At 35.4% G+C, this 5,717-nt stretch overlaps 1 long non-coding RNA gene across 1 annotated transcript; it reads right to left on the bottom strand.

The window, feature by feature from the left end:
• Positions 1–977: 977 nt before the first annotated feature.
• LOC130053146 (uncharacterized) lies at positions 978–5,206 on the bottom strand. The gene is made up of 4 exons (XR_008801640.1): positions 4,784–5,206; positions 3,863–4,007; positions 2,822–2,917; positions 978–1,783 (listed from the first exon to the last, which is right to left on the bottom strand). It is a non-coding gene; the product is annotated as an uncharacterized LOC130053146 (long non-coding RNA).
• Between the last annotated feature and the right edge of the window lie 511 nt (positions 5,207–5,717).

Consider the following 5,717-nt stretch of genomic DNA (forward strand, 5'->3'; position numbering starts at 1 on the left):
AAAACATAAAATTAAAGGGATGGTAACTGGAGTTGACAAGAATTCAAGGTCACAAAACATCTACTGTATTTGAGAAGAGCTAGCGCTCAAACAAAAAAACTGCAGACATTCAAGGACAATAACCAGGTTTAAGGGTCTTCAGATTCCTTCGATTGATCTCTCACTGGATTTTTTTTTAAAGTGAATTCATGAGTAAATGTTTTGTGTCTCTGTATCTTTCGATTTGGTAACTAAGAATAGCAATAACAATTTTTTTTAAAGCAAGTCAGTGTTTAGCAAATGTTTGATGTTCATAGAATTTAAAGTTAGAGAAAAGTAATAAAAACAAGGATCAGATTCAAAATTCAAGTATGTAGGTTGATATCTGATTATTTCTCAAAAAGCATTGTATTATGAACTAACAAGAGGCCCATGTGCCACATCGCTCACCTGAGTCACCTTGGCCCATATTTGAAGACTTTCCATATATATTTGCATGTAAAACCTTAGTCCCTATTATGGCCCCAACTACCCCTGGAGGCTACGATTTTTGCAAACTTGAATCTACACTACGTCAGAAAGCCTTCATGTAAATGTCAAATTCTTTGGCCCAATGGTTCTTGAGAAGAAGATTTTTAAAGATTTTTTCTATATTTGTATGTAAAACTTTGACCATCTTACCCTCGGGGACCATGATTTGAACAAACTTGAATCTGCACCATGTTAGAAAGTTTTCTTGTAAATATCAGCTTTTCTGACTCAGTGGTTATTAAGAAGATTTTAACTATATATTTGTGTGTAAAACTTTGATTCCCAATTGTGGCCCCATCCAACCCCCGGGGCCCATGATTTGAACAAACTTGAATCTGCATTATGTCAGGAAGCTTTCATGTAAATCTCAGCTTTTCTGGCTTAGTGGTTCTTGAGAAAAAGATTTTTAAAGTTTTTTCCTATATATTTGTATGTAAAACTTTGATCCTATCCCCGGGGGCCATGATTTGAACAAACGTGAATCTGCGATATGTCAGGAAGCTTTCAGGTAAATTTCAGCTCTTCTGGCCCAGTGGTTCTTGAGAAGAAGATTTTTAAATGACCCCACCCTATTTTTGCATTTCTTTTATTATCTCCCGTTTGAAAGGGACATGGCCCTTCATTTGAACAAACTGGAAAGCCCTTCACCCAAGGATGCTTTTGGCCAAGTTTGGTTGAAATTGATCCAGTGCTTCTGGAGAAGAAGTCGAAAATGTGAAAAGTTTACAGATGGACGACGGACAAAATGTGATCAGAAAAGCTCACTTGAACCTTCGGTTCAGGTGAGCTAAAAAGTGTTTCAATATGTCTTAAAGAGTGATAGCATTTTGATGGTAAGAAAAAATAATAAACAGAACAATATCAATATGACTTTCAACAGAAAAATGGAAAGCTCTAAATACATGGACCCCAATGCTCATTACAATTGTTCCATTTTCTTGTCATAGTGACTATCCTTCAACTGTTCAGTAATGAATCCTTAAATGGTATGCTCACATAAAACTGGTATCCTAGCTTCTTACTTCTGTGGTGCTTTTAACATGTTTAATCAAAATGGTCTTCTGACACCAAAACTTGAGTCAATATGGTCCTTGTCCAAATCCGTCTTGTTGCTTCCTAGATAAATAGACTACCACTTTACTGAATCAAGATGGACTTGTGACAGGAGGAGTGTTCATCCATTGTAACACTGAAAGTTGGTTCCATTCTCATGGGCTCTCTTTCATATCATATGGGGAGTCAGTCATGGACTGCATCTTCTGCTCATCTAGTTCTAAAAAAAAAGTAAACAAAAATTAATCCTATGTAACATATGGTATATCAAGACTGAGTAGACACATCGTTACTTTGCTCAATTCTGTCTTCAATTTGCCAGTGGCTGATTTAAAAACGCACACTCATTGAGACCAAAAATAAATAAGAGGCCATTGGGCCACATAGCTCACCTGAGTCACCTTGGCTCATATTTTAAGATTTTTCCTATTCGCATGTAAAACTTTGATCGTTATTGTGGTCCCAACATATTCCCAGGGGCCCTGATTTTTACAAAATTCAATCTACACTATGTCATAAAGCTTTCGTGTAAATGTAAACTTCCCTGGCAAGTGATTTTTAATGATTTTCCCTATATATTTGTATGCAAGATTTTGATCCCCTACTGTGGTCCATCTTACCCCCGGGGACAATGATTTTTACAAACTTGAATCTGCACTATGCCAGTTAGCTTTGATGTAAATTCCCACTTTCCTGGCCCAGTAATTATTAAGAAGATTTTCCCTATATATTTGTATGTAAAATTTCAATCCCCTAATGTCGCCTCATCTTACCCCCCCCCCCCCCCCCACGGGGCCATGATTTTCACAAATTTAAATCTGCACTAAGTCAGGAAGCTTTCATGTAAATTTCAGCTCTTCTGGCCCAGTGGTTCTTGAGAAGAAGATTTTTAAATGACCCCACCCTATTTTTTGCATTTTTGTGATTATTTCCCCTTCGAAGGGGACATGACCCTTCATTTGAACAAACTTGAAAGCCCTTCACCCAAGGATGTAAAAAATGTAAAGAGTTTACAGATGGACAGATGAAGGACAACAGTCGATCAGAAAAGCTCACTTGAGATTTCAGTTCAGGTGAGCTAATAAAAGAAATAGTGGTATAGGATTTGACATTATATATATATATATATATATATATATATATATATATATATATATATACAAGCACATGAAGATAAGCAAATCCATTACTTATTATCATATAATAATTCTATTATGTTGTACATGTATTTTTAACTAGAATAAACCTTACAAGTTACCTAAAAAGCCTCAAAACCCTGGAGCCCTATCCCCCCTTTAACAAATCCTGAATCCACCACTGCATGCATTTACATGTACAAGATCACTTCAGGATTCTAAAATAGCAAATTTTATTGCTGGTAGTGTTTTTGGTACAGTAATTTTAATTAGATTTATTTTGTGTACATGTGACATTGTTTATAAATGCATATATGTGTTTATCTATATGCACATGATTGCATAAAAAACTAGCAGACATCTGACAATTTCAAATAAAATTATATAATACAGGACACATTATTTGACTAGAGGCCACCAAGATCATTATGACTATATACACCAGTTTATGTGTTAGATTTCAGAACTACTACCTTTCTAGTGGTCTAACTCAATGCATTCGAGTACCTAAATTCATCAGTATAGTTAGACAATAGCAAGTGAGTAGATTAATTAATATCTAGGGTCACCAAAAAATGTAGGTTGGGTGGTGGATTGTATTTTTATGAGAAAAGACATTGATGACAAAAGTAATTTTTGTCAACAGATGGGTGTCAATTAAGAAGGAATGCTACACCAGAGAAATTTGATGAGGATGAAAATGGAGAATAAGTACATTTTGAAATTGAAAACTTTTAAATTTACTTTCTTTAGTCAGAAAATGTTGTTTTAGTAAAAAGTAATCGAGGGAAAAAAAATTAAAACCCCTGATATTTACCGTGCCAGGAAAACGTCAGAACCGGCTCCATTACGTAAACTGGAAATTCACCGCCTCCTTTTGGAGGCGGCATTCTCGGGCCGATTTTAAATACTTTGGAGTCAAATTCAATGTTAAACTCATAATTAATCAATAAAACGATTCCAGTTTACGTAATGGTGCCGGTTCTGACATTTTCCTGGCACAGTAAATATCAAAAGCCAGGAAAACGTCAAATATTTCGGATTAATACAAACTATATATATAGATTACGGGTGATTTCAACGTCATAATATCATATGAATAATAAGGGGCCTCCGTGGGCGAGTGGTTAGAGCATCGAGCTCAAAATCACGCGGCCTCTCACCTCTGTTGGCGAGGGTTCCAATCCCGTTCATGCCGTTAAGTGAGAAAATTTCCCAGTTTACTTTCGGAAGGTTGATGGTCTCTTCCCAGGTACATTGTATCTGGGTTCTCTCTTCCACCAATAAAAACTGGGCGCCACCATATAACTGAAAAATTGTTGAGTGTGGCGAAAAACATCAATCAATCATATGAATAATATCTTTGCACATGTTCTATACTGAAAATTTGAAATTGCTACAATACCAAAGAGAAAAATATATCATATGACAGAAAATTTTAAACAAATTTGTATACAGCTTAGAACTTGATAGCCTTGGTCAATACAGCTAAAATATTGCAACATTTTCCCAATGATATGAATATATAGCCCTGTGCGTTGTGCCTTACTTTTTCATTGTGACATTGTATGGTGTGAAGTGCATTGCTCAACTTGAAGGTAGATTTATGTACAGCACTGAGACTTTTGGAGGGATTAGCCTTAACTTAGTTGTGTAGCAGTGAGGGTTCTTTATCGTGCCAATACCTACCGTGATATGGGGCATTTGGTTTTAATATCATGCCTAAAACACCTGTGCCTTTCACTTCTAATGCTGAGGGATTGGCACAGGATTTACTTCTCATCTTTAATTTGATGCTGCACCATAATTGAGAATAGAAACTATTTCTAGGACTAAAAAATTCGGATGGTTAACTGGAAATAGTTTGTAGATATTTGTATGGCTAATATGCAATAGTCGTAATATCATTTGGTCCCTACATACATCACTGTATACAGTATTATACGTAATAACCCCCCCCCACTAAATTTCTCAAAGACTACAATGCAAAACCATTTCAAATTTCACATAAACTAAATCTATATAAGGACCTTGTAATCACAACACAAAATCAAACGTAAAATGTAAAACCTTTCACCACTTACTGGAACATTCCATCATTGTTTGTATAAGGCATACTGCATGCTTGGAGGTTGTCCTTGCATTTCGTATTTCCTTATCATTAGAATGAATATTCCTGCATCGACCTGTTCATCCTTTAATCCATAGATTTATCGTTTAGAAGGCCACACACAACATATGCACTACCCCATGCAAATGTAATGATGAATTCGCAACATCGTAAATGAAAACGTTTCAAGTCAGCACCGGAAATACCTACAATGATATATAGAGAGAAAGAATAGGTTAGATAACGTCCTGTTTCCGAATCGGGACAGGATATTTTTTAATATTTTTTTTTGTATTCAAAATTCTAAAAGGTGAATATCAAGCATGTTTTGATGTGTTCTGTTGTGATTATGAAATGAATATTAAATATCATTGCTCTTTTATGAGAAAAGGAAAATTTGTATAATCAGAGACGTCAAAAATCGTTTAAATGAGACGGCAATTGCCAGTATTGGCTATGGACAGACTCATATTAAAATATTCAGTGAGGATGCATAATGGAAGATTGTTTTAAAAAGTTCCAGAAATTTGTACTCAACACCCTCTAAAAGACATACCTGAATGATGCCCAACAACAGTAGACGTCTCCTATTCTCAGAAAAATATTTGGATCTTCCATTCAATCAAAACATGACATGGTTCCATTTGAGTCACGCTAGGTTTTCTCTCACAAACAACAATCAATTTTGCCCGCCGAAAATTACAACCAATCAGCGATCAGGAGAGGATTTATGGGAAAACATACTTTTATAGATATATAATTTATTTTGTGTGTGAATTGTTTCACAAACGTCTGAATTTAAAAAATCATGCATGTGTTAAATTTCTGCATCGTTTTTCTATATCATAGGATTTTCTTAAATAGCGTCCCTGCGACCCTAAGTTCAAAATGGCCGCCCTTTGTTTACA

This window comes from Ostrea edulis, chromosome 3 (assembly GCF_947568905.1).
Source record: "Ostrea edulis chromosome 3, xbOstEdul1.1, whole genome shotgun sequence".
NCBI lineage: Eukaryota > Metazoa > Mollusca > Bivalvia > Ostreida > Ostreidae > Ostrea > Ostrea edulis.